The following is a 26,638-nucleotide window of genomic DNA, read 5'->3' on the forward strand; positions in this document are numbered from 1 at the left end:
AATGCAAATGCCATTCTTTTTTCCACAGTGAAGAAGCAGGGATCCATGGCTCATTGTCATAAGTCCACCTGAGCTGTTCTGATGATTCATTTGGCCCGGTCCTATCCTTATGGGGCCAGCTGTATGGGAAACCCTACGTATGCCACCTGTGTTCTCTGACGTTAGTATTGCAAAACAAGGAGGGGCCAACGGTGGGCCAACATGCTCCTTTTGTGAAAAGGCAGACTTTTATATAAAGGTATAAAGATTGCATTTTTAAATAAGGTAAATTGAATGAAAAGAAGACATATATTTATGACTCCTTCTTCTCTAAATTCTTTCCACTTTTTGCCAAAGTTTTTTTTCCCTTCCTCTTCCTCTTTTTCTCCATTGTGGCAGTCATGAAAAATGAGCCACTCAGATGTCCTGCTGGGGGGGGGGGCGGGTGGGCATCACAATTGACTCATGGGCCCTCTGGATGCACCACCACCCATGACCCCACGCCTTCTCACAGGCTGGTCCTAGTCAATGGCTCAGGCTACAGAAGTGCTGCTTCAGGGCCATGCATGCAAGGCAGGGGACTCATTTGATGGGCACGTTGGCTGGAGGACCCACCATCAGACGGGCCAAAATATTTTCAGAAGCATGCTGCAATCAGAGACTCTCTCTGTCCAGCCTTCCTTCCTTCCTTTTCTCCTTCACAGATGTTTGAACTACATCACGGTCTGAAGGCTCTCTTCGCCTTCTGCTGCCATCTCCCCTTTGCCCTCCCCAGGTATCTGTGCAATAAATCTTCTGCATGTCAAATCCAGCCCCAGGCTCTAGTTCCTAGTGGCTTCAACCTCACTTCAGGATCCGCCTGATCCTCCCTTCCTTTCTCTCCTCTCCATCTCCCTCACACTCCTCCAATTCCTGTTTCTCTTCCTTTAGTTCTTCTGTTGTCTTCCCCTGGGCTTTTGCTGTGTTTCCCCCACTTGGATATCTGTGGAATTTGCTTTCCAGAGATATTGGAAATCAAACTGTCTATGGGATGGAACATGGTCTGATTACAGACTAGGGTTGTCAATTTTACCTCTTCCAGCCAGTGTCAATAAACATGTGTTTAATTAGAAGCCTAGTAACCATGAAGACACGAAAAACTGGGGAAGGTTAACCAAGAGGAACAAAAAACACTCGGGTGGAGTTTCGAAGAGCAGGGATTTGTTAGAGTGTGCAAAAGCTCCAGAGGAATGGAAGTCATAGAGGAGTATTTTGACTTGAGATAAGAAAAAGTGTCATGAGTTATACATCAACAAAATAGCTGCCTTAGAAAGCTGTCAGTTCCCCATTAGCAAGAGTTTTCACATTTAGCATTGATTAGAGTTTTTAAAATATAAAACATTTTTAGTTGCAAATGAGTTCTAGGAGGAAAATGTGAGCTCTAAAACCTCAAAGCAGGAGCGCTCCTTCCCTGTGGGAAATGTAAGTCCACAATCACTGAGGAAACCTAGGTATTTTGCAAACTAGCTTTATTAATCAGCAAGTGGCCATGTCAAATTATTCCTTGGCCAGTTTGCTTTGAGTTAGGAAATAACAAAAATGGCTATGATAACCACAACGCACTTTCTAACTTATGTCACCATCTGATATAAGAAATACAATGACTCAACTTGGTTTTCTATAAGAAATCATGGTATGCAACCCACCAAATAATGAAAATTTAGAATCTTTAATGAGAAGTGAGATATACTGTCATTCAGCATTTTTTTTTCTGAATATCTTGTCCAATACAATAAGACAAGAAAAGAAGTTATACATAATAAGGAAGAAACAAACCATGATTTTTTTCAGGTAAGATTTTTTATCTAGTTAAAAGTACCAGATCAACGAAAACAGTAGAACACCTGAAATACATTTTCATAATAAAAGAGCTCAGTGAGGGGACTTGATAAAGGATCAGCATTAAAAAAAAATATTTCCTCACACACAAATCCCCAGATTCTTCTTTGAAATCTAGACTCACGTATACTCAATGCCTGCTCAATAGCACTATTGAAACTTCCTCCTTCCTTCCTACTTCCTTATTTTACCCCACGGACATTCACCCAGCCACTGCTATGTGCCAGCCCCCCTGTGAGTCACTGGTGAAAGAGTATGACAGAAGAGAGACCCCTGCCCTCTTGGACCTTCTACTATAGTTTGGACCTCCCACAAATGAAGATGAACATTGTATACAGAGCACTAGACAGTAAGAACTGATAGTGAAGGCATAAAGTAAGAGGAAAGAAAGGGAGTGTTCATAGAGAGGGGCTGAATTTCCAGGTGGGGGGGCCGGAGAAGGCCTTGCCAAGAGGAAGTGGAGCTGTAGGTACCAGCGAGATAGCATTGCAGAACGAAGGCACAGGGCTCTCCAAAGGCTTCCTGTCAAAGTCCTTACTATGGGCTTAAAGGAAGACGAGATATTGTCTCTGTCCCTCTGCCTCCTCCCTCCCTTCTCTTCCCATTCATGCCCAGCACACTGCACTTTGAATCACTGGCTGTCTTGCCATCTCTCTTTTTACAATTTTTAAAGTTTATTTATTTATTTTGAGAAAGAGAGAGAGAGAGAGACAGAGCATGCATGAGCAGGGGAGAGGCAAAGAGAGAGGGAGAGAGAAAACATTCCTCTCTTTCAAACCATTACATGTTCTGTTTTCTCTGCATGGAATGTTCTTTCCCATGATTCATGAGCTCACTTAATTCCAGGCTCACCTCCTGACTGACATTCACAGAGGATGTCCTCTCAGCCATCTGAGTGTCAGGAGGCTCCTCTGTGGTGGCATCTTCTGATGGGCATTCACATGAGACACAAATATCTTCACCGTCTGTTTCATCCTGACAGGTCCATCCACATACCTCTCCGCTATTAGCAGTCTTGTTCTTTCCCAACCATTAGCACCTGCTCACGAATTAGCATAGGTCTGTACCTCGGGCACCTCTGACTCCAGATACTGTGTGAGCCAGATGTGCTGCTTGGAGTCTGCCCACTGCCGGAGTGTCCCCCCACCTCTGTCTTTCAGGGCCCCCCGAGTGGGCTGCTGTGTTTCAGCGTCCACCTTCAGAGGGTGTCGGGATCTTGTGAGGACCCATTTGTAAACGGTGCTCAAGTTCACTCCTCGTCGGCTGGCTGGTAGTCAGTGAAACCCTGGGATGGCACAGGCATGGCTTCAATGCAAGGAGGCACCACAACGGGCATTGGTGCCGGATGGGTCTGTGTACCTGCTCGTGCTGCCCGTGCCGAACACACCTGCCCGAACCCAGTCCTTATATCCATTTCCACTTAACAGTCAGCTGCTGCTGTGCACAGCCAGCCGTGCTAGGTCAGCGGATAGCACTGAGCTGACCGTGGAGAGTCTGTAGGTGGGATGGCGGGCATCGGCACGCTGTGAGATCCTTCGGGGTGGTATGGCCTCACTTCCTCAGGACGTCTGTCCGCTGTTGGTAAACCCAGCATGAACTCGGGCCGGAAGCCCCTCCTTCGGATCCTGAAAAGGACCAACAGGAAGTTCTCCCCAGAGCTTCACAAGCAGGTGTCTGAGAACTTGTCCCTGGTGAAAACTCTGCATTACAAAGAGTTTTCTTGCTGCTGAAGTATAACCCGTATCACGTCAGACCCGTGTTTCAATGCTGCAGGCACTTCCCAATACCAGCCATGGGGTGTGCAAGCTTCCCGACACGACCTCGGCACCCCAGTCCACACCCCCACTCATGCGTCCCCTCCCCCTGCTATGTGCTGTCTGGCACCATCTTGGAGGGGACAGGTGAAAACATAAGGAATTAGAGTGCCAGGAAGCGAGCGTGTTGTCTCCAAGAGAGCTCGGAGTGGGGTCCCGGGGAAAGAGGGTCAGCTCCTGGTCGGGGACCGATGGAAGGCCCTGGGCAGCGGTGGCATGAAAGAGAGGGGTGGGACAGTGCAGGGGCTGGTGAAATCAGAGTGGGGCACGAGGAGCTGGAAATTGGGGGATCTTCCAGTGGGATGCCTGGGGGACTCCTGTCTGTGTGAGCCCGGTGCCGGGCAGTCCCCAGAAAATGGTGAATAGGAACGACGTGACCCCCTCCAGCCGGCAAGAGGGCCATGCCTTGTAAAAATCGCCGAGTGCGGGGGTGGAGCCACCTGGGGCGTTTGGAAGTGAACGACTCTGGAGAAGTGGCAGTAATTTGGAAGCAGCGGGATTTGGGTTTGAAATCTGGCTCGGCCACCGACCAGCTCTGTCATCCTGGCAGGTGCTTGCGAGCTCCTCTCCTGGACGCCCTCGGGGATAATGCCTACTGGCAGGGTGGCGGGGAGGGCTCGGGGAGCCACTGCGCGTCCTGTGTCTGGCTCGGGCGCTGCGTTGACAATAATGCCTCCATTCTGCGGCCGTGTGAGAGCCACTCTTATTATTTGTGACAGGATGTGAGCCTGCTCTCTTTGCAGGGAGTCAGATCTGCACATGGGGTGGGGGGGGGAGTTAAAAATAGAAAAAAATAACTTACCTCTGATGGGAACTCATCAACCTTCTTTGGAATCAGCCCGTGCTTGCGTCAGAGGGCCCGGTAGGTGCCCAGGTGGACACGGGGTGTGGGAGGTCCCGTGGGCAGGGCGGAGGGGTGGGCGGAGCTCAGCCTGCCCCTCAGAAGATGGGCTGGAGGCTCAGTCTCCAGGGATAAAAGGTCTTTTCCAGGTCGATATGGGAAACACATCCCTCACAAAGGGCAGGAGAAAGTCTGTCATCAGTTCAATCTTTCCTGAGACCTGAGGTCTGGCTGCAAAATTTGGACACTGAGGGCTGGGTGGCAGACAGTCCTGTTAGACTGTCCTGATTTGTACACTTCGATATGAGTGTGATTTGCGGGGACGTGTGGCCGGAGAATCTGTTCCAATCAGTTCGGATACTTTGGCCACCGAGAGGTTGTCCACAGAGGGGCGTGTGTGATCGTTAAACTGAAATTTGACGGAAATCTTCCGGGGGGCAGATCGGGGAGAGTCTAGGTGGAGATGGGCAGGTGGGGCCTCGGTTGCCTGGACCCTCCCTCGCGGCCTCTGGTTCTCAGCAGCTCCATCCGAGAGGGACCGTCTGGCCACACCGGCCCGAAGCCGCCGCCTCGACGGGCGGGCCAGCAGGTGCGTTTGTGAGGCGTTGACAGAAAGACGCCCACTCCAGCTTCTTCCTGAAGGAGCCGAGGAAACAGAATCTTCTGTTTCTGCTCAAAGACTTCCAAAGCTGCACGTTCTCATCCTAAATGCCCCTGAGTGATGCCCCCCCGGGAGGCGCGAACGAGGAATCTGCTTTTTTCTGAGCAGGCGCAGAGGAGCGCCCATTGATAACAGCACAGCATTGAGGATAACACCCCTTCCCGGCGGCTCCGATCGCTGGGTGACTGGTTGGAAACAGGTTCTCAGCCTCCTCCCAGAAGGAGTGCGATTTTGCTGGGTTTGTGCCCGTCTAGGCAGGGGCTCCGGCAGGGGGGCGCTAGACCCTGCCCTCCTTCTCTGGGCCCCATCCTGGCGTGGGGACTCAAAGGGAGGAGAGGGAGTCGTCGTCCCTGTAGGGTCAGGACGGGCCCTGAGCTCCAGCAGTTAGCTCTGGGTGAGTCAGGACTTGGGGGCAAATCCCTATAAGGTGAGCACAGTTAGGTCCTGGCAGGAGTGGTACACATCTGAGTTGCCTTTAGGGGCAAAACCTGGGTGAGGAAACTCGAATTACTTGCTGGACTGCTCGGTGAAGGCAGACGGGGGCTCCCAGGGAGGTGGGCTGGGTGCGGGCGGGGCCGGCGGGGCTCCAGGCCGGGGTGAGGGCAGGCTGCCCAGCGAGGGTGTGTGGACCCCGGCCAGGCAGTGTGTGCCCAGTGGACCCAGGAGGTTTTTGGCAGAAGTTCAGGTCACCGTGGCTCCGCAATGAGCTTCCCTGGATGCAGGAGGTGAGGGTCATGTTTCCAGATGGTTCCGGGCCCATTGCTATGTGTTTCCATGTTTGATGGTTCATCTTTGCCATGGTGCTTCAGCGTGGACATTATTAATCTGTCTTTGGAGAGCTTATACATATTATATATATATATATTAATCTCTCTTTGGAGACAAGGCAACCGAGGGAAATGGAGGTAACATCAAAGACACCTCTTTGCATACCCCCAGCTGGAATGTTCTTTCTGTGTCTGTGTCTGTGTCTGTCTGTCTCTCTGAACTCCCCAGGCATTTGTACAGACATCGCATTAGAGTCTCTTTCCATTCAGCGGGGCCTGGGTGGCTCAGTCGGTTAGGTGTCCAACTCTTGGTTTCAGCTCATGTCTTGATCTCATGGTTTGCGAGTCTGAGCCCTCCCTGTCGGGCTCTGAGATGACAGTATGAGCCTGCTTGGGATTCTTTCTCCCTCTCTCTCTGTCTCTCCCCAACTTGCACTGTGTCTGTCTCTCTCAAAATAAATAAATAAACTTAAAAAAAGAGACTTTTTCCATGTGGCCCTGAGAAGGACCACAGCTCAGTGGTTCTGGATCCAACTGTGTCCCCCAGACTGTTCTGCAGAGCGGGTCACTGGGCTCAGGCTGACAGGACACACGCTCCCTCCCCTCTCCCAGTGCTTAGCATGGCAGAAACATACTACCGACCTTTCTTCTAAAGGAATCTCCACCTTTTTTTTTTAACGTTTATTTATTTTTGAGACAGAGAGAGAGATAGAGCGTGAGCAGGGGAGGGGCAGGGAGAGAGGGAGACACAGAATCCAAAGCAGGCTCCAGGCTCCGAGCTGTCAGCACAGAGCCTGACGTGGGGCTCGAACTCACAGACTGTGAGATCATGACCTGAGCCGAAGTCGGCCGCTTAACCGACTGAGCCTCCAGGCGCCCCAGGAATCTCCACTGCTGAGTTTGTATTGACCGCTCTCGTCGGCTGTGTTGCCTGGAAGAGGATCACAGCCGTGGGGAAGTGTTTCTGGTCACTTGTCTGCACCTCTGGACGAGGCGGAGGGCACATGACCTTGGACCTCAGCCGGGATTCTGGGACAGACAGGTTTCTGCGTGAGCCCAGGTCACATGCAAATGCACACCTTGCACAAACTCCTCGGGGCCGGAGGGCGGCGTTAATTCATGTGGGTCTTTATTCCGTGTCCCTGCAGGTGCACACAGAGTGGGATTTAGGGAAAGGCTACGTAGACCTCTGTGGTGTCAGTGTGGGGTCTCCAGAGCAGGTGATGGGCCGAGAGGCGCCCATCACCCTGTCCTCTGAGCCCATGCTTACCGACAACACGGGCACAATTGTTCCACATCACAGTGTGAAAAGTATTTTTAAATGTACCGGGTGAGGAGTACAATTGTCATTCAGAAATAGTCTATTTTTCCCCTTGAAAGACTGCCTTGAACACGGTGAGTTATTTTCCTGATCTTTTTCAGTAAATCAGAGGTTTCACCGTCTTGTAAACCCCTGGGCTACAAAGTCTTGCCCACTCCCTCGATATTGTTCTCTGTGATTTCGATGCTATCTTGTTACCAGCAGGCCTGACAGAGATGCATCGGGGATGGTTAGCCTCCCAGGTGAGATCAGATTGAACCCTCCTTATCACTTCATTGTCTGCTCATCACTCCCAGGAGCTGCTCTGTTATGAGACGCTCAGGCTTTTGCTCTTAAAGAGAACGCTCTCTCTGCCCTGGAAATCTGACAGCTGGGGGTGGCTCCCTGGGGGTCACCCGCCCTTGACCAGAAGCAGGAGTGACCCCTCGCTCATGGGGGTGCTTGTGCTTTGCTGGAGGCTTGTTTTTCTCCGGCCCTCGGGTTCCTAGGTGGGGACAGGACATCTGTGGTGCCCGGGCAGGTGACAGCCAGAGTGGGGGGGAATTGAGGCAATAAATGGGTCCCCTGGGGTGCCCGTCGAATCCTTTAATTTCCTGATGCTGTGGCCTCTTTCTGGGTGAGGGACTCCCAGGCTTTGGAGCTGGTCCGAGGAGGACGCAGACCCTACAGCAAGGCCGTGAGCGTTTTGCCCCCCTTCCGTCTCCCATGTCCTGTGCACCGACCTGCTCTTGTTGGGACGGGGACACAGGAAGAATGTGGGGGTGGCTCGGAGATGTGTCATGGCTGCCTCGTGCTCTGGAAAATTTGGGAAACAGCAGAGTCCAGCAGAAACTGCTGACAAGTTGGGGTCTGGTAGATTTCAGTTCAAGTCCCAACTCCATCACCTACGGGGGTCAATGGCCGTCTAGAACTGGACCCTCCCTGAGTCCCAGCCGCCTTATCTAAGAAAGAGTGATGATCGTAAAATAAGAATTAGTGACATTTAGACTCAGGAAGCACTTCTGTGTGCCCGCGGGGCCGCCAGGAGGGCTCGGACCACCTAACAGCAATCCTGGGGGTGACGGGCTCCACTCCATTTGACAGCTGAAGCTCGGGTCTGCGCGGGCATGGTTGGCAGGTGGCCGAATGGGGGGGAAGCCAGGGTCTGTCCTGGGGCCAGCAGCACCTGCCACCCACGGGCCAGGCAGACTGTAACAGGGTGTTGAGTGTGTGTGTGTGTGTGTGTGTGTGTGAGCTCCCTATGTGCCGTGAAGAGCAACGAGGGCAGCCTCTCAAACTCCAGGATGTTCAGTTCACAAACCACCCCCCGGGAATCATGTGCGAACACTGAATGTGGGGCTCCGGCCGGGAGTGTCTGAGGCTCAGCATTTCCAACCCACGTGCAGCGGGAGATGCTGTGAGGGCCACGCTGTGTGGAGCAGATCAAGAGACTTTCTGTGAGCAGGTGTCATCCAGAGCTCACAGAAATCCCTAGGGGGCGGGACCACTGGGAGGAATGGACCATCTGCATGGTTTTGTTCCTCTGTCCCTGGTGCTGAATCCCTGCTAGTTGCTGAGTTCCTTCACTCCTGGGGGGATTGTCACCCTTTGGGAGGGTCCCAGCAGGGCACGGGGCTCGGGGAGGGGGCGGGGAGGAAGTGGGCGGGCTGGACTCCCCAGCTCCCTCCTACTCGGCTGTCATCAGAGTCCCAGAGTTGGGGCTCCCGCTTCTCATGCTCAGGACACAGCGAGGACCCACAGAGGCTGGAGTGATGTCCCAAACTGCAGAGTCCTGGTCGGATGCCTGAGATGCCACCTGGCCACCCTGCCGCCCTGTGAGGCCGCTGCTTCTGTCCGGGGGGACCTCGAGCAGCCAGGGAAGCTTTCTGTGTGCCGGGCAAATGCCAGGCGGGGAGACAGGCTCTGTCCCCACTTCTGGAAGCTCCTTCTCTCCTGCCCCCCAGCCCCTCTCTGCTGGATCGCTGCTCTGCTTTCTGGCTCTTCCTGAATTGTAAGTCTGGGCATCTCAAGTCCAGCTCAGTCCCCTACAACAGCTTTCCGGGAGTGTGATGTGTTCCAACCACACTGGCCGGGGCTGAGCCCCGCCCCTCCCCGCCACCATGGCCAGCTCAGCCTCACGTGGCACCCCACCTCCTGCTCCCCCCACCCCTCAGCTTGGTCCCTTCCAGAATGATCTGCCGGTGGTTCCTTGTGCATTCCAGCCTCTGTGGCTTTCTCCCATGACTCCCGTCCTTGCTGTCCCTCACCATTCATCACTGGGCCGTCTCCTGTCCTGCAAGCCGCTCAGGAGCAAGCTTTTCCTGAGCAGTTCCTATGGGCCATGCCCTGAGCTGACACTTGGGATGCAGTGGGTCAGTGCCCACTGGCCTCAGGGCTCTGGATCTCCCAGCCCACTGTCCCCACACCAGGCCAGCTGCACCTGCATCCCTCTAGGCAGAGGCCTAGCCTGTGGCTTGGGAGGCCTCCAGGAGAATCCCTGCATTCTGTGCAGGGCCGAGCCGTGTGTGTGGCCGGCCATGGGTGGGTGGGGGGGGGGGCTGGGAGAATGGCCAGGACCTGTCCCCCAGGGGAAGGGGACGCTTTGTAAGGGGAGCCGTGTGTGTGTGTGTGTGTGAGTGTATGTAAACGTGTCTGTGTGTGGGCACATGTGTGCATGTGGGCCCTGTCCCCCCAGCACCTGCGGTGGAAAAGGGGGAAAACGTTCCAGGAACTCACAAGTGTCTTTCTTCGTTTCCTGCTCTGCTGTCTAAGGTTCAGTCACATCCATGCCCAAGTAGAGAGCGCGTCCCGCCTTCCTTCCTGCCCGCTTGCCCTCCTCCCTCCCACCCGCCTGCCCTCCTCCCTCCCGCCTGCCCCCTTTCCTGCCCACGTGCTGTGTTTTGTAGTCTGGCGCTTTACGTGTTGCCATTGCTTGTGTATCCAACCAGACGCACTTCCTGTGCTTCCCCCGTTCTCCTTAACTGTGATTTATACGAACTTAACGCGTTTCCATCACAGCATTTACACCGGGAAGCCATAAACCTCAGGAAGTAACTATCTCTCAGGACACACTGCATGCACACACCTACAGACGTGTGCACACGCACAAACACGTACACACATGCACACAGAAACCCATGCACATGCATGTGCACACACCACACACATGCGCACATGCACACACATCCACACGCATGTGCTCACACACATGCACACACGCACACACATGCACATATGCACATATATGCATACACGTGCACACACACATACACATACCTATGCGCACACATGCACACATGCATACACACAAACATGCACATATGCACATACATGCACACACGCACACACACCATACACACATGTGCACACAGAAACACACATACACATAAATGCATACGTGTGCACACACACATGCACACACATGCACATATGCACATATATGCATACACGTGCATACACACATACACATACCTATGCGCACACATGCACGCATGCATACACACAAACATGCACATATGCACATGCATGCACACATGCACACACCATACACACATGTGCACACAGAAACACACATACACATAAATGCATACGTGTGCACACACACATGCTCACATATACACACATGCACATACCCCACCCCAGCCCCCTAGGCCCCGTTGGATCCCAGAGCCACTTCTGGGGGAGCTGAAGCCTTGCTCCCTGGCCCGGGCAGAGGCAGGGGCGAGGTTGGCCTCGTTTCCCCAACTGAGGGTGAGTCTCTGAGCTGACCTGCAATGGCACCGCGGGGCGGGAGTCTCCCTGCCAGGACCCTGCTGTGTTCTCCGCCCAGACGGGAGGTGGGATCGATGGCTTCCAGCTGACAAAGGGTCCAGCCTTTTCCCTTTCAGTTCCTTGAGCACTGTTCGTGCACCTTCGGGGGAAATAACACTTCTGTCCACACAGAAGATTAGAGGGGACGTTAGCGGAGGGACCAGGAGAAGCAGCAGGTCGGCTTCATTGTCCCCCCCAGCACTGACCACCTCTTTGCAGGGGAGGGAACAGGCCCACAAGGCCTCGTGTTTTCTCGCTCCCGCACCGCTGACTGCCCTGTGGCAGCTTAGGGCAGGACCCAGGTCCGTGCTGCTCCGGGGCCCCTGCCCTTCCAGTCTGTGTCTTTGTAGACTCTCGTGCAGGGCCTGGTGTAAGCTTTTCCTCCCACCTCCCACCTGGCAGGTGCTCCAGAGAGAGCCTGGCTGGGGGGCTGCGGCTGCTGGCTGGTTCCTGCCTCCCTGAGTCCACACTGGGCTGTCTCACTACCAAGAGACTCCAGCAACCCGCCAGAAGGGCCTCTCCTCCAAACACCTGCTCTCTCACCTTTGGGACACTGGGCACTGTCATGTGTGACCTGCTTTCGTGTGCCTTTATTAGTCCCCACTGTCTATACTGCGAGCTCCCAATGCCTGCAGACCTTGGCGGGGCCACTATGAGCAAATGAGCCAATATATGTGTATCCCTCAGGTTCTCCAGAGAAACAGGGGCACGGGAATGTATATGTGTACGTACATATGTGTATACACATATTGAGATTGAGAGGGATTTATTTTAAGTGATTGGTTCATGTGATTGCAGGGCTGGAAAGTCTCAGATTCACAGGGCAGGAGAGCAGGCTGAATGCTAGGTGGGGTTCTGTGTTCAGCCTAGAGGGAGTTAGTTCTTTCTTCAGGGTACTTCCGTCTTTCCTCCTAGCCTTCAGCTGATTAGATGAGGCCCACCCACATTATGGAAGGTCATCAGTTTCACTGAAAGTCTACTGATTATAGATATAAATCACAACTGAAAAACACCGTTACAACCGCATCTAGGCAGGTGTGTGACCACACCAATGGGCGCCATGGCCCAGGCAAGTTGACACATAAAATGAACCATCGCAGTATACACAAAACCCTTACAACAGTGCCTGGCCAACAGGGCGCTCAATACTTGGAGTGATTTTTGTCAGCTATCACCAAGCGAGTGCTCATTGCCTACTGAATTGTTTAAGGGATTCAACAGACTCTAAAAGTATTCAAGGAATTCGGTCACTGACATGGAGAACCTAACACAAACTGTATGCACTGTTTCATAGTATTTGAAGGCATTCAAAGTCCTTCCAAGCAGCAGGATTTTTTTCTGGATTAAGCATTCACTAAGGTCCCTCCTGGTTCTGATTTCTATGATGTTATTTTATTAGGCTTTTTAGGCTAAAATGGCTTTTTTTTTTTTTTTGGTAATAAGAAAAGTAAAGTCTAGAAACTGATTAGATGATAAGCACACTTGAGAATTTCTAGCTGGAATCACTATATACTGTATGCTTTCATTGGAAAGCGCTGAGTGACCTGGCTGGAGGGTCATCCTCATAACTACTTGGACGCATTCTCTGTGATGGCAAGTGGAGAAAGTTGCCTAGAGAAATCCTCATTCTCTGTGACGCAACTCTCACGGAGTTTGTGCTTCCATAAAGATAAAGGAATTACCAGTGAAGTGTGTGGGCAGTTTCATAATCTCTTTTCTGTTTCCAGGCTCTTTAAAATGTTGAGAAAAAATCACCAATATTGATATATTTCATATATATTGTTTCTCTCTTATTTGTTTGGAGAAAACACTTCTTCCCTAAACCGAATATTGCGTGGGTAAATCTCTACACCTGACTTGTACTAAGGAAGTACAATGCTGACATGTTCCAGAATCGTGTTTCTCCGCATGAGCTGTGGACGGCACTTGGAAGCCGGTGTGTTAGAAGGAGACGTTTCTAACCAGTCAGATGGGCCTTCAGAAAACACGAAGCCATTGGAACTACTCATTATTGCTGGGATTGCACTACTTAGAATAAACCAATGCTTGCTAACTTTAACAAAATGTGATCAAATGTTTTTTATGAGTCCTTTGTGCGAAGTTCCCAAATATACCTCACGCATTTGAATAACTTCAAACAATGTGCCTTCGTTCAAGGTGAGGCAGGATGGCATCGCCATGACTCTAAGACTCCATTTTGTTGGATGGAAATCCACCGTTACATTCTGGAAGGAAGGCGTCTCTGTTTGTGGTAGTTGTGCAGAAATGAGCGGGCTCCTACATCCTTTTGGAACACGGGTCAGAGAGTGAGTAAAACCAGTGAGGAATGTTCCCAGTAAGGCTTGACCTGAAGAGATTTGAAATCCCTAAAAACTACATATTTGTGTTAAGAAATGGTTGCATTTTACGCTGTGCACATCGTGCATTTTGCAAATAATTATGTTATGACTGCTGAGGATGTGTGGGATAGGTCTGATCCCCTAAAGCAGGCGCTGTGGTTTTTTATGTGTTCATTTTACCATTTGCTAGTACATGCACACATGAGAAATCTCAAATCATTGTTTGAAAGAGTTGAGACTGCTTAAAAGCAAAGTATACAAGATATCTATCTGTCATCTAATTATCTGCACTTATATTTCCATAGAAATTCTTTTTTTAATTTCTTTTAATTTATTTTTGAGAAGAGGAGACAGAGGCAGGGGAGGGATGGGCAGAGGGAGGCACAGAATCTGAAGCACAGAGCCCAGTGCGGGGCTCGAACTCACGAACCGTGACATTATGACCTGAGCTGAAGTTGGATGCTCAACTGAGCCGTCCGGGTGCCCCTCCATGAAATTCTGAAGATGAGTGCCGGGAGAAGCACTCTCGTAGGCGAAGTGAGGGAGTTGCTCCCTCAGGCTCCTGGAGAGGACTGGACGGGAGCCGGGATTAAGCTCTGCTGTTGGGACTCTGCCTCATCACCTGTAACTTTGCTTCTCTCTGGGATCGGGGAGGAAGGTCAACTTGTGTCTCGGGGGTGTTCACTATGCGTGCCCTGGGAGGAAGGCGCCCTGACGACTGACCTGGCACAGGCCCCCAGCACCCATCCATCGGGCACTGGGTGGGCAGGTGACACTCTAATTCAGTCCTGGCAGACTGGCCAAGAATGGGGGAGGCCCAGTCACAAAAGGAAGGCTCCTGTGGTGAAGAGGTGGGCAGGGGTTTTTGGACAAAGCAAACGGCCTGAGTCCCTTTCCCTGTCGTTTCCTGAGCCCACGCAGGTGCTCTATGGCGAGCCGCGGGCTCAAGCCGGACATCTGGAGGCACAGAACGCAGGGCGACACAGCCTCGCCGTTTGGGGTTTCGCCGCCTAAGGGCAGCTGTGATTTTAGCGGGCTCGTGAGCACACACAGGAGTGAGGGAGAGGGCACGAGACACCGGAGGGAGCTGGGCGGTCTCCCTGAGGAGAGGGTCCTCACTGCTCCGGCCTTCGGGCTGGATGGAGCTCTGGTGGGTGAGGGCACAGGTGTGTCAGGTGGGGAGGCGGCACCGTGGTAACAGACACATAAAGAAACCTTGAGCAACCGCACAAGGAAAACGCAAGCCGCTCCCGTCGTAGACCCCAGGTGGCTGGTGGGCAGGGGCCAGGGCACCTTCTCTATGGGGCCACCAGGGACCTGCCCTCCTTCGGTCACCGGGGACGATGCTGTTCTCCGCGTGTGGGCTCCAAAGGCGCCACGGAAGAGCCGGAGAGAAGAGGAGGGACGTGGAGTTGTTTTGTGAAGCAGGCCGTGCAAACCTCACTGTTTGCCCCGTTGGCCAGTGGTAACCCCCCGGCCCCACGTGCACACACAGGGGTGTCAGCGCAGGCCCCCTGTGGGCCCAGAGGCGGGGATCGAACCTATGGCAAACGTACGGCATCATCTTCAGAAGATAAGGAAGATCACGGCTGCACACACAGCGAGTTTGGCAGACTCGGAGGACAAATGAGCCGGGGGACAGGTGAACCGCTGTGGGGGTGGCCTCCTGGCCCCCGTGGGAGGGGGACGGACACACAGGGGCGGGCACACAGGTTCCCTCTGGGCCCCCCTGAGCACAGAGAACAGAGGGATAGAGGTGAGGAAGGCTGGTTCATGTGGGCCTGGGAGGGGTTGGAAGGGGTGAGGTTAGAAGGTCTCCTAAGGGAACAGGGCCCAGGGCTTGGGGTGTCCACAGAGGCCGAGAAATAGTCCCAACTTGGGAGGCAGTTTGGGAGCTGGGATCTGCCGGGAAAGAGCAGCCGAAGTAACGCATCCAAGTCCGAAAGCCCCAAGAAGTCACAAAATAATTACAAGGAAATATTTGGGGGGAGGTTGCTGGCTAGGAGCGACAGCCCTGGGCAGAGACTGGAGAACGTGCTGGATTCCCCAGGCCTCCGGCCGCGTGCGTCGCTGCGTCCGCCTCCTGAGGGCTCTTTCTCAGGTGCTCGGTCTTCGCCAGGACTCAGACCCCGATCTGTGTCCCACTGACTCCCCCGTGTCCCCGTCGGCCCGAGCTCTCCCTGCGAGCTCCAAACAGGTGTTTGTGGCTGCCTGCTGGGAAACTCCACTTGGACATCTCCCAAGCAGCTGCTTTGGCTCAGTCTGTCACCTCAGTCTGTCAGGTAGCTCAGGAACCTCCTTGCAGCCCTGTGCTTTCCTTCCTGAGAGAAGACCCCCACCTACCCAGTCGCTCGTGCAAGAAACTTGAGTGTTTTCACAGCAGGCTTCCTTCAAGTCCCAGAATCAGTCACTGAGCTCTGCCGGTCCTTCCTTCGTAACTCTTTCTGGAGCCTTCTTTCGTCTCTACCACCACTGCCACTGCCTTGGTCTCAGTCACCAGGGTTCCTCACCTGGGCTCCTACTCACCCAGGCTGCTTCTAATCTGGGCTCCTACTCACCTGGGCTCCTACTCACCTGGGCTTCTACTCACCTGGGATTCTACTCACCTGGGCTTCAACTCACCTGGGCTGTTGATTGCCTCAACTCCTGCTCTCCTCCAGTGTAGTTTCCACAAAACAGCTAGAATGATCTTTAAAAACTACCGTGTAACAACTCTGAAAGCACTATAATCCCTTCTGAGCTTCTCATTCCTTGTCAGTTAAATTTCAAACTCGTAATCTGGCCCCAACTGAACGCACCTCCGCTTTGCTCTGGGTTTTCTTCCCGACTGACCTTCCCTTCCTCTGACCGAGTGGCTCCTCCCACCCCTCACCCCTACCCCCTAGGCATGCCAGCCACCTGCATGTAAAGGACCCTGCCACTCTTCAGGCCTGTAACAGGACTCAGCTGCAATCTGCCCCCCCCCCCCCAAAGCTATCTTTGACCTCAGGCCAAGACGGACCCTCTGGCCTGGTCCTTTTTGTCATCAACCTTAGATGACCACCACTTAAAGCTATGGGTGTAAGTTTTGATAGAAGACTTTCCTTTGCATGGATGGTAAACTCTGTAGGGACAGGGACCTTATGTAACTTTTGTTATCAGTTAACTTTAGAGTTTAAGACCATGATTGTGTGTGAGAATGTTTAGTGTGTACTGTTTATTTCGTATTTGAGGTCCTAAAAATAGGACCTTATGGAGATATCATCTGGGCTGGAAAGCCTGTGACTCACCTGCGTGGGACCTCCCAGTGTGCCCAAGACCATATTTCCAAATCCAAATCTCTTTGTTGTGTTGTGACGTGTCATCTTTTGGGGCTGTCTGGTGACCCGTGGGAGGCAGTGAGGAACTGAAGCCAGATTGCCTCAGGCCAGGTCCTTGCTCACAGGTCCCTGCACACACTACTAGCTGTGTGACCTTAAGGATACTTGTTAACTTCTCTGGGCCTCATTTTCTTTACATGTAAAATGGGGGTAACGGCAGTATCTACCCCACAGGTTTGCTGTGAAGAGGAGATTAACTAATTGGCATAAAGTATTTAGAGGGAAACTTGACATGCTAATCGGCTAATAGATGTTAGTTTTACTGCTGTTGTAGTAACTATCATGATTAATATTACTATGATCCCTACCAAACTTACAAATAACTGTGTAAATCAGAATGCCAGTGTATTACGTCACAATGAGAGACACACCTACCACGTAAGCTGGAAAAATCAATATCTCTTGTCTGCATGAAAGTAAGTCACAGTAGTAAAATTTAATTCGAGGTTTTGATTTTGAAATAGTGTTGTTAAAAATTACTAGAGGTCATCGCCACTGTGATAGTGTTTTTTTTTTTTTAAATTTTTTTAAGGTTTATTTATTTTTGAGACAGAGAGAGACAGAGCATGAACGGGGGAGGGGCAGAGAGAGAGGGAGACACAGAACCGGAAGCGGGCTCCAGGCTCTGAGCTGTCGGCACAGAGCCCGACGCGGGGCTCCAACTCATGGACCGCGAGATCGTGACCTGAGCCGAAGTTGGACGCTCAACCGACTGAGCCACCCAGGCGCCCCTAGTGTTTTTTTTAAAAAAATGGCTTCAATCCTATTTTGGTTGCTACTGAACACCCTTCTGTACAGAGTTCTCTGAACCAAAGCACTTTCCCTTCTCTGATTTCACTGTCACAGACCCGGGGAGGGAGGGAAGAAACCCACCTCCAGCTGTGGCAGAGTCGTGTCCCTTCCACCAAGAAAGCTTGGAAGTATGGATGAAATTGAAAAGAAAAATGTTGGAAAGTGTTGGACAGACAGATCTGAGGGGCTCAGGTCCCAGAGAGAAAGGATGTTTAGACAAACTAACACTTGGGAGAATTTTCCCCCAGGACCTTTGCCCAATGTGAAACCTCGGAGTCGTGACCTCAGAAGGACTGAGGGCTGAACGGAGGTCACACTGTGTTGGCATTTAGAACCAGACGCTGAGGACACTCCCGGAGCGAAAGACCCTGACAGACAGCCCGGGCTGTCGGCTGACCTTGAAGGTCTATCACCTAGCTCAGGAGGCCCCAGGGGTGGCCTTGGTGATAAAAAGCTTGAACTTCGCCTCGGATCAGGCCACGTGTTCTGCCTCCACTCACATGGCCGGTGAGGCAGGATAAAGTGAAACCTTTCTAGGGGAAGTTAACATGGTACCACATCTGTAAATTTTCACCTGCGTGGCTAAGACCAACTTAAAAACCAGTAGGTATATCAGGACAAAGAAACTAGAGAAAAAACGGACAGTACAATCAGACCCACAGGTGACCCACGTGTTGGAGCTATCAGGTGGATTTAAATGAACCCAGGGTAGAGTGAAAGAACACAAGGTGTCAAGAAAATACTTTGCAGGGAGAGTTAGGAACCAGAGTCTTGTTTCAGCCTTGCTTTCCATTAGACTTATGAAGGTGGGCAAGCTAGTTACCCTCTAAAAGCTTCAGTTACTTACTAGTAAACGATAGATAACAGCCTTTCACCTTCCTGGGGGGGTGGGGGTAAAGGGAGATCATGGGAAGTACACCCTCCACACAGAAGTTACTGCTGGTGTTGCTACCTGGGGGTCCTCCAGGCATCTTTGGGCTCACGAATGATTCACTAGCACCTGCTTTGAAGTTAAGCCTCACTATCCCGGCTGAACACTTGATACAGTCTTGTCTGGTCTACACCGTGGGCACTTAATAAAAGTTTATAGATGAACCAATTTTGATACGAGAACTCCTACTTTCTTTTAATACTTTATTTTATTTTTTTTTAATTATTTTTGGGACAGAGAGAGACAGAGCATGAACGGGGGAGGGGCAGAGAGAGAGGGAGACACAGAATCGGAAACAGGCTCCAGGCTCTGAGCCATCAGCCCAGAGCCCGACGCGGGGCTCGAACCCACGGACCGCGAGATCGTGACCTGGCTGAAGTCGGACGCTTAACCGACTGCGCCACCCAGGCGCCCTGAGAACTCCTACTTTCTTATCTCCAGCTCAGGCTCCCTGTTTTTTGGTTCTACCATTTTATTTATATGTTTATGTACTCGTTTATTTATTTTGATTGGGCATCTTTATCCAAGTGCATATTGGTATTGAATATGAAACATCATTTTGATGATTCTAAAACCTTTTTAAAAATTCCCTCTGTTGAGGGAAAGAGTTACGAAATGCGTGGATGAGAGTATCCTGTGTGTCAAAGCGAACACCTGAGACCCTCAGGTTAAGCTAGACATTCAGAGTCTGACTCTGGCCTCTGGTAGTTGTTTATTCAAAACAGATTCCCTATTTTTATGCGTTGTCCAAAGCTTCTGTGATAATTGGTTTTGTTTCTGAAGAGTTAAGCAAGAAGATGTGAATTGATACACTAGTATATCAACTCACTGGGTCTGAGGAGAAAGCAGAATTGAGTTGCAAATTTTAGAGAATTTTGAGAGGTAATTAAACCTTAAATCTAAAATTTTTTTTCTCCTGTCAAATATCCACTAATTATTTTTGTGCTGGCAAATTGCACATACTTCTATTCTGTTGGGGGTTTGTCTCCAAGTTACTACCACTACTATTTTATTTGCAGATAGAACTCTTGTTTGTACCCGCCTTGAAGGATGCTTGAGTGTGGTGAGTTCAGAGGCCACATGTATGGCACCAGTGTGGATGCTGTTTAAGTTCTTGATGAAAAGAAGGTCTGTGTGAAGGTCTTAGAACCTCAGATGGGTCTGGGGAGGCACCAACTCCTGAGTGGTTGATCCTTTGGGATGTCTCGCCCAGGGAGGAAAGGAAATGCATACACATGACTAAGAAAGGCAGCTTTACTTTGTGATTGTACTGTTGTTCATAAAGTAGGCACTGTCCTCTTTGTCATGCCCCGGAACAAATACACTCTCCTGCATCATTAATATTAGACTTGGCCATCTGACTTCCTTGGCTTCTGGAATATGGATCAAGATGACATTGTGCCAGTTCCTAACAAAGGTTTTAAGAGACATTACCAACTCTCATGATGGCTTTGTGCTCTGCTCCACCCCCACCATGAGGCTATCACAGCCCGGAGAATGTGTGATGTGATCCTCTGGCCCAGGTCCTGAAATTAGACAACATACCTAGAGCATATCCGAACCTCACCTCTGCCTGGAGCCAAGCTGCCAAGATATGAGCTGTTAGTGTTAAAGAAATAAGTGCTGTTTCGAGCTGCTGAGATATTGAGGGGTTGTTTGTTAAGCAACGTTATTACAAAGGCAACTCCCTAACGCAGGTAGATTAAACAACAAACAGCACAGGTGAGGTGAGATTGCATGGTTGGAAGGGATAATCCTCACCTAACCCTGTGTACCAAATTTATAGGTGCATTAAATATGCAACATGCTTAAAGTAAACAAAATCATAAATAAAATATGGGTGCAAATAGTCAACTGATATCGGAGCAGATAAGGACCTCGTAGGAATAAACTGATCAAAGAAGTCAAAAATAGATTTGACTTTATACAACAATACTTACACTTCTGTAGATCGTGAAAAAAAATCAGTAAAATTCCAATTTTCAAATTGTGGGAAAAATGTCTATGAAATAAGTTATCATTTAATCCACACTTTGTAGATGGAAAAATGAGGATTGGTGAGGTGAAGTGACTTGCACACGTGTGTGCACGGTGTGGATAGACACGAAACTAAAGCCCACACGGAGACACCAGAATTAGCAGGTGACGGCATGGTAAACTTTAGGTGACTACCTAAAGACTGGTCCTCGCCCCCTGGCCCTTTGGATTGAGCACAATTTCACACAGATTCCCAGTGGGTTAGGCACTTTCTTTTGTCAAGGAGCCTGCGTTATCATGCATTAAATTCCACGTACGCCATTACCTGCCCAGCACAAATCACATCTTTCAGAAATGTTATGCAGCTGAATAGTGAGATACGACTCCCAGGGTGGAAGGTACGAAGATTTGTTGTAGACAAACAGAGATTGAAAAACAAAACCTCGTGGAATTAAGTTTGAGGCTTAGATTGCTTAAGCACGGCAAGGACCATTCTGGAAATCTCATTGACTGTCGTCCTAAACTCCATTTTCAACGGCGTCTAAACAAGATTCGTTAACAGCAAGTACACTTAAGTTACCTCTGGCTTGAACTGGATGAAATGTCCTCAACAGTGAAGCCGTGGGAGATATTAGTGGGCTATTTGAGAACCTTTCATACTGTGGTTGATGATTTTGGAAAACATGATGCAGAAAGCGTGGTTTTATTTTGTTTAGAGCTCCCATGGGGATGGAGAACGTGACACTGGCCCCCGGCCATCTGATTGGGGACCTGGTCCGTTTACCCTTCTATCTAAGGCAGACGACGCATGGGCCAAGGCATATGGGGTCCATGAGATGAAGGGAAATGAGAAGCGTGGCAGACAGACTGTAGGGTGGCCTGTGATCCCGCCTCCTGCTGTCCATGCCCTTGTACGACCCTTTCCCTCCGAGTGTGGGTGGGTTATGTGGGCGCCACCAGCAATGGGGCAAGGCAAGGTGATGGGACATTGCTCCCATGATTCTGACACATTAACTATGACTCTGATTTACTGGCACATTCTAGACACTCCGTTTGTTGGTGTGATGGTCTTAGTGGCCGTGCCATGTGGGCAGGAGCTGCAGGTATCCTTTGTCAGCTGAGCGTGGTCTCCAGCTTACAGTCAGCAAGGGGCCATGACCCTGAGTCTTGCTGTAATGCAGAAATAAGTCCTCCAACCACCCAAGGGGCTGGAAGCAGACCATTCATTACTTGAAACCCCAGACCTGGCAGATGCATTGACTGCAGCATTTTGAGATGCTCAGCATAACACCCAGCTGGGTCACGCTGGACCCCTGATCTTTGGAGACCGTAAACTGGCAAGTGTGTGCTGCCTTGAGCCACAAAGTGTGTGGTACTTGATTCCACAGCAATGGACCAAAGGGAGAGAAGCAGGACCCTCCGCCAACAAGGGAGGCAGGGGTGGGCCAGGCGTACCGATGGCCTTCCCAGCAACCCTGGGACATGACCAATGTCCCAACACTGGGACACCATGACCAATGAGACGCACAGTAGGACTCATTCTCCCACTGACCCGCCGTGACCAACGGGACGCACAGTAGGACTCATTCTCCCACTGACCCGCCGTGACCAATGGGACGCACAGTAGGACTCATTCTCCAACTGACCTGCCGTGACCAACGGGATGCACAGTAGGACTCATTCTCCAATTGACATGCCATGACCAATGAGATGCACAGTAGGATTCATTCTCTAACTGACCCACCATGACCAATGGGACACACAGTAGGACTCATTCTCCAACTCCACTGTGGTCAGGCATGTTCCACCCTTTCTGAGGTCATTCCAGAAGCTCCAGACTGACTTTCATGCTCACACCCCTGCTTGTATTGTTCTGATTTCATCTTGCCTTCAGAGATCACCTCTACTCTGGGGACCCGCAGTCATGTCTCCAGCCCAGACCTCATCCCCAACCCCAGGACTCTATGACAGTGGGTCCACCCGGCTGTGATCTCCACTGGGACGACATGTGGTCAGGTAGGAGATAGGGTAGCCTGACTGAGGCAGTGGCGGCTGAGTCACAGAGATTAGCATGTGGGTTGGTGGAGGCACAAATCAGAATGCCCTCTCCACCTTGGGAGGGTGTTTTACCCAATCCTTCAAGGGCCTGAACAGAACAAAAAAGGGAAGGAAAGGAGGATTTGCCCTCTTTTCCTCAGCATCTCCTGAGCTATGCGTCTCCTGGCCTTCGAGCTGTACCACCAGCCCTCCCTGTTTCCACGAGTGGGTGACAGATCGTGGGGTTTCTCAGCCTCCAAGATTGCTTGAATCCAGTCCTCATAATAAATCCCCCTCTAGATCTCTCTCTCTATCCTACTGGTTCTATTTCAGGTTCTCTGGAGAATGCTGACTCATACAGGGTTTGCTACCAAGAGTGATTCTAGAAGGATGGAATTTTAGGGATGAGCCTGTTTAAATTAATTCTGGGGTTTCTGGAACTGGGTCTGCAATGTGATTAAATATAAAGATGAGAATGACTCCATATCCCACAGTAAAGAGAGTTGTGATGGCCCATGGTGTGGACCAGTGATAGAGATACACCAGATAGCTATACTGGGTGCTCCTAAACCACCACTTACAAGAAGCAAGGGACTGGATGCCTCCACATACACTTTCAAATACTTTTGGAAAACTAACAGATATAATGACATTGGTCAGTTGCTCCCTAACGCTGTTGCCAGAAAATGTGGGGAAACAAAAGGGAGGGCTCAAGGGTCTGATTTCCCAGCTCAAGCACAGGGTGAACCAATGAAAGCTTCTGTGTGTGTCTTGAAGGAGACCCTTTGCTGTTGCAGGATCCAGGTAGGGTTTTGTGCAGAGGGTGACATGACATGATTTCTCCTTGATAGAAGGGCTGCTGGTCTACCCAGAAAGGACCATAGGAAACCAGGTCAGAGTGTCTAGCCGTGGTTCAGGTAGGAGATGTGGTAGCCTGAGTGAGGCAGTAGCGGTTGAATTACAGGTGGAAGATTCTGGATCCATCATGAAGTGGGATTTCGCAGTACTTGCCAATGGTCTTGGGGTGTGAAAGAAGTTACACCCGATTCCAGGGTTTCAATGTGAGCCGCTGGATGGATGGGATAGATTTGCCTTTTACTGCTGTGGTGAAATAGTTTGGGGAAAATGTGTTGAGAGCCCCGTGCTGTCCAGAGTGAGTCTGAGGTGGCCACATGTTGTCCCAGTGGAGATCACAGCCGGGTGGACCCACTGTCATAGAGTCCTGGGGTTGGGGATGAGGTCTGGGCTGGAGACATGACTGCGGGTCCCCAGGGTAGAGGTGATCTCTGAAGGCAAGATGAAATCAGAACAATACAAGCAGGGGTGTGAGCATGAAAGTCAGTCTGGAGCTTCTGGAATGACCTCAGAAAGGGTGGAACATGCCTGACCACAGTGGAGTTGGAGAATGAGTCCTACTGTGCGTCCCGTTGGTCACGGTGGGTCCCTTGGACAATGAGTCCCACTGTGTGTCCCATTGGTCACGGTGGGTCAGTTGGAGAATGAGTCCTACTGTGTGTCCTGTTGGTCACGGTGGGTCAGATGGAGAATGAGTCCTACTGTGTGTCCTGTTGGTCACGGTGGGTCAGTTGGAGAATGAGTCCTACTGTGTGTCCCGTTGTTCATGGTGGGTCAGTTGGAGAATGAGTCCTAGTGTGCATCCCGTTGGTCACGGTGGGTCAGTTGGAGAATGAGTCCTACTGTGTGTCCTGTTGGTCACGGTGGGTCAGATGGAGAATGAGTCCTACTGTGTGTCCCGTTGTTCATGGTGGGTCAGTTGGAGAATGAGTCCTACTGTGCGTCCTGTTGGTCACGGCGGGTCAGTTGGAGAATGAGTCCTACTGTGCATCCCATTGGTCCTGGCAGGTCAGTTGGAGAATGAGTCCTATCTTATTGTGCATCCCATTGGTCACGGCGGGTCAGTTGGAGAATGAGTCCTACTGTGTGTCCTGTTGGTCACGGTGGGTCAGATGGAGAATGAGTCCTACTGTGTGTCCTGTTGGTCACGGTGGGTCAGTTGGAGAATGAGTCTTACTGTGCGTCTCGTTGGTCATGGCAGGTCAGTGGGAGAATGAGTCCTACTGTGCGTCCTGTTTTACATGGCGGGTCAGTTGGAGAATGAGTCCTATCCTATTGTGCATCCCATTGGTCATGGTGGGTCAGTTGGAGAATGAGTCCTACTGTGTGTCCCGTTGGTCATGGTGGGTCTCTGTCTCTGGGGGCGGGTGGAAGGGTGTGTCTGTGGACTGTCATCTTTGAAAATCTCTAGCCTTGATCTTATGTACCAGACATCACCCCTCCCCCCACAACGACCTTCTTGCCGGGAGGAAGGTTTCGGGGGTCAGTCAGGAGCTCAGAGGTTGTTGATCAAGGGAGGGATAGCGCCGTCAGGCAGATGGAGGGGAAGCAAAGAGGAAAGATCCCCTTGGCACCAACTGCCTCGCACAGCCTTACATCGAGGGCACGTGTGTCTTTAAATCCCCGTCCTCAGATCAGTCCCCTGCTGCCTGCGTGCTTTCCTTTTCAGTCAGTTACCGTCAGACGCGTCTGAAAATAGGCCGTGCTGACCAATCATGACTCTTACATAAGATTTAGGACTGTCTCCGGCCGCACCTGTCAGGTTGAAATGGAGCGGTTCCCGGGTGATGCATTTGCAGCCAAATGAGAGAAGACACCCTGGGAACAGGGAGAACTCACCTCCGTGGGTGGGGACTTGGCGCTCTGGCTGTGCGGCCCCGGGGCTCACACGCGTCACCCCCCAGGAGGCTCTGGTTAGTCGTTATGCCGCGTCTCAGCTGCCAGGCCGCCTTGTGCCCCATCAGCTGCCAGGTCGGCAGCAAGGAGCACGACAGGACAGACCCCCCCACCCCCCGCCGGGTCCTGCTGGGTGGGCTTGTTGGCCATACAGTGGGTCTCCCAGCCCCGTCCTGTCTGGGGCTCTGCCAGGGTTGTGGGGCGCCTTGCTCCTTCCGGCACCGGCTGGGCACCGAGCAGGCAGGTGGGCCAGGACCACCTCCGTCCACACTGGAGTTCAGAGCCACATGATCGGCCCCGCCGGCTCGGCACTGACCTCTGCGCCTGCCCATCCGTGCCCCCCGTGTCTTCCTGCAGCGGCCGCCGGACCCATCTGTCCCAGCGCAGTGCACGTCACGCTCCCACTTCCGGGCAGGGGGCTCTGAATCCCTTGTCTCCTCCATGGCTGGACCCCCTCCATGCCTGCTGGCCTCTACATCCTCAGTGTGCTCATCCTCTCCCAGCCCGCCTCCCGGCCACCTGGGCTCCCTGAGGGGCCCCGTCTCTGAGCCTTGGTGTTCTTTCCTCACTACTGGCGATGGCGGTGATTACCTTCCAGACTCTGGCGTGGCGCGCATTCGGGATGGTAGCTGTGGATGCTGCTTGGCATAGAGCAGGTGCTCGCTGAGAGCCATGAGAGCCCGCCTAGCCTCCCTTTCTGCTGTACCTGGCTGCTTCCTTGTTTGTCCTTCAGGACTCGGCTTAGATGACTCCTCGTACAGGAAGCCCCCTCGGATTTCACGAGGCAGAAACAGGTGCCTCCCACAGCCGCCGTGCGTACTCTCGCACGGCCCTTGTTCCTCTGTTAACACGTCTGCCTTCTCGCCGCGGGTAGTTTGGGAGCAGGGGCGATTTCTTCTGACGCTGTGTGGAGCACACAGATGAGGTGCAAACTTTGGGCGTTGAACGAGTGGAGGAAAGAAACAGGGCGCCTGCGCGGCTCAGTCGGGTAGGCGCCCGACTCTTGGTTTCGGCTCAGGTCATGGTCTCACGGTTCGTGAGTTTGAGCACCCTGTCGGGCTCCGTGCTGCTGGTGTGGAGCCTGCCTGGGATTCTCCCTCTCTCTCTCCCTCTCTCTTGCTCTCTCTCAAAATAAATAAATAAACTTAAAGTATGTTAAGAACCAAACAAAGAAGAAACACAGCTAGCGGTCTCTGGTCTGATAGGTGGCTGGCTGGCTCACCGTCCTCAGCGACACGACTTCCTGAGGGTTTGTCCCCAAGTCTGGAAGTTGAGCACAGTTCCCTGGCCCCAGGTGTACCTGATTCCTACTGTAAGAAACATGCTAATAACTGGTTTATCCACCAGGTGCTGGGGGCTTAATTTACCCAAAGACCTTTTAGAATGAGATAATTTGAGGTGA

The sequence above is a fragment of the Lynx canadensis genome, chromosome B4, assembly GCF_007474595.2.
Source record: "Lynx canadensis isolate LIC74 chromosome B4, mLynCan4.pri.v2, whole genome shotgun sequence".
Classification (NCBI taxonomy): domain Eukaryota; kingdom Metazoa; phylum Chordata; class Mammalia; order Carnivora; family Felidae; genus Lynx; species Lynx canadensis.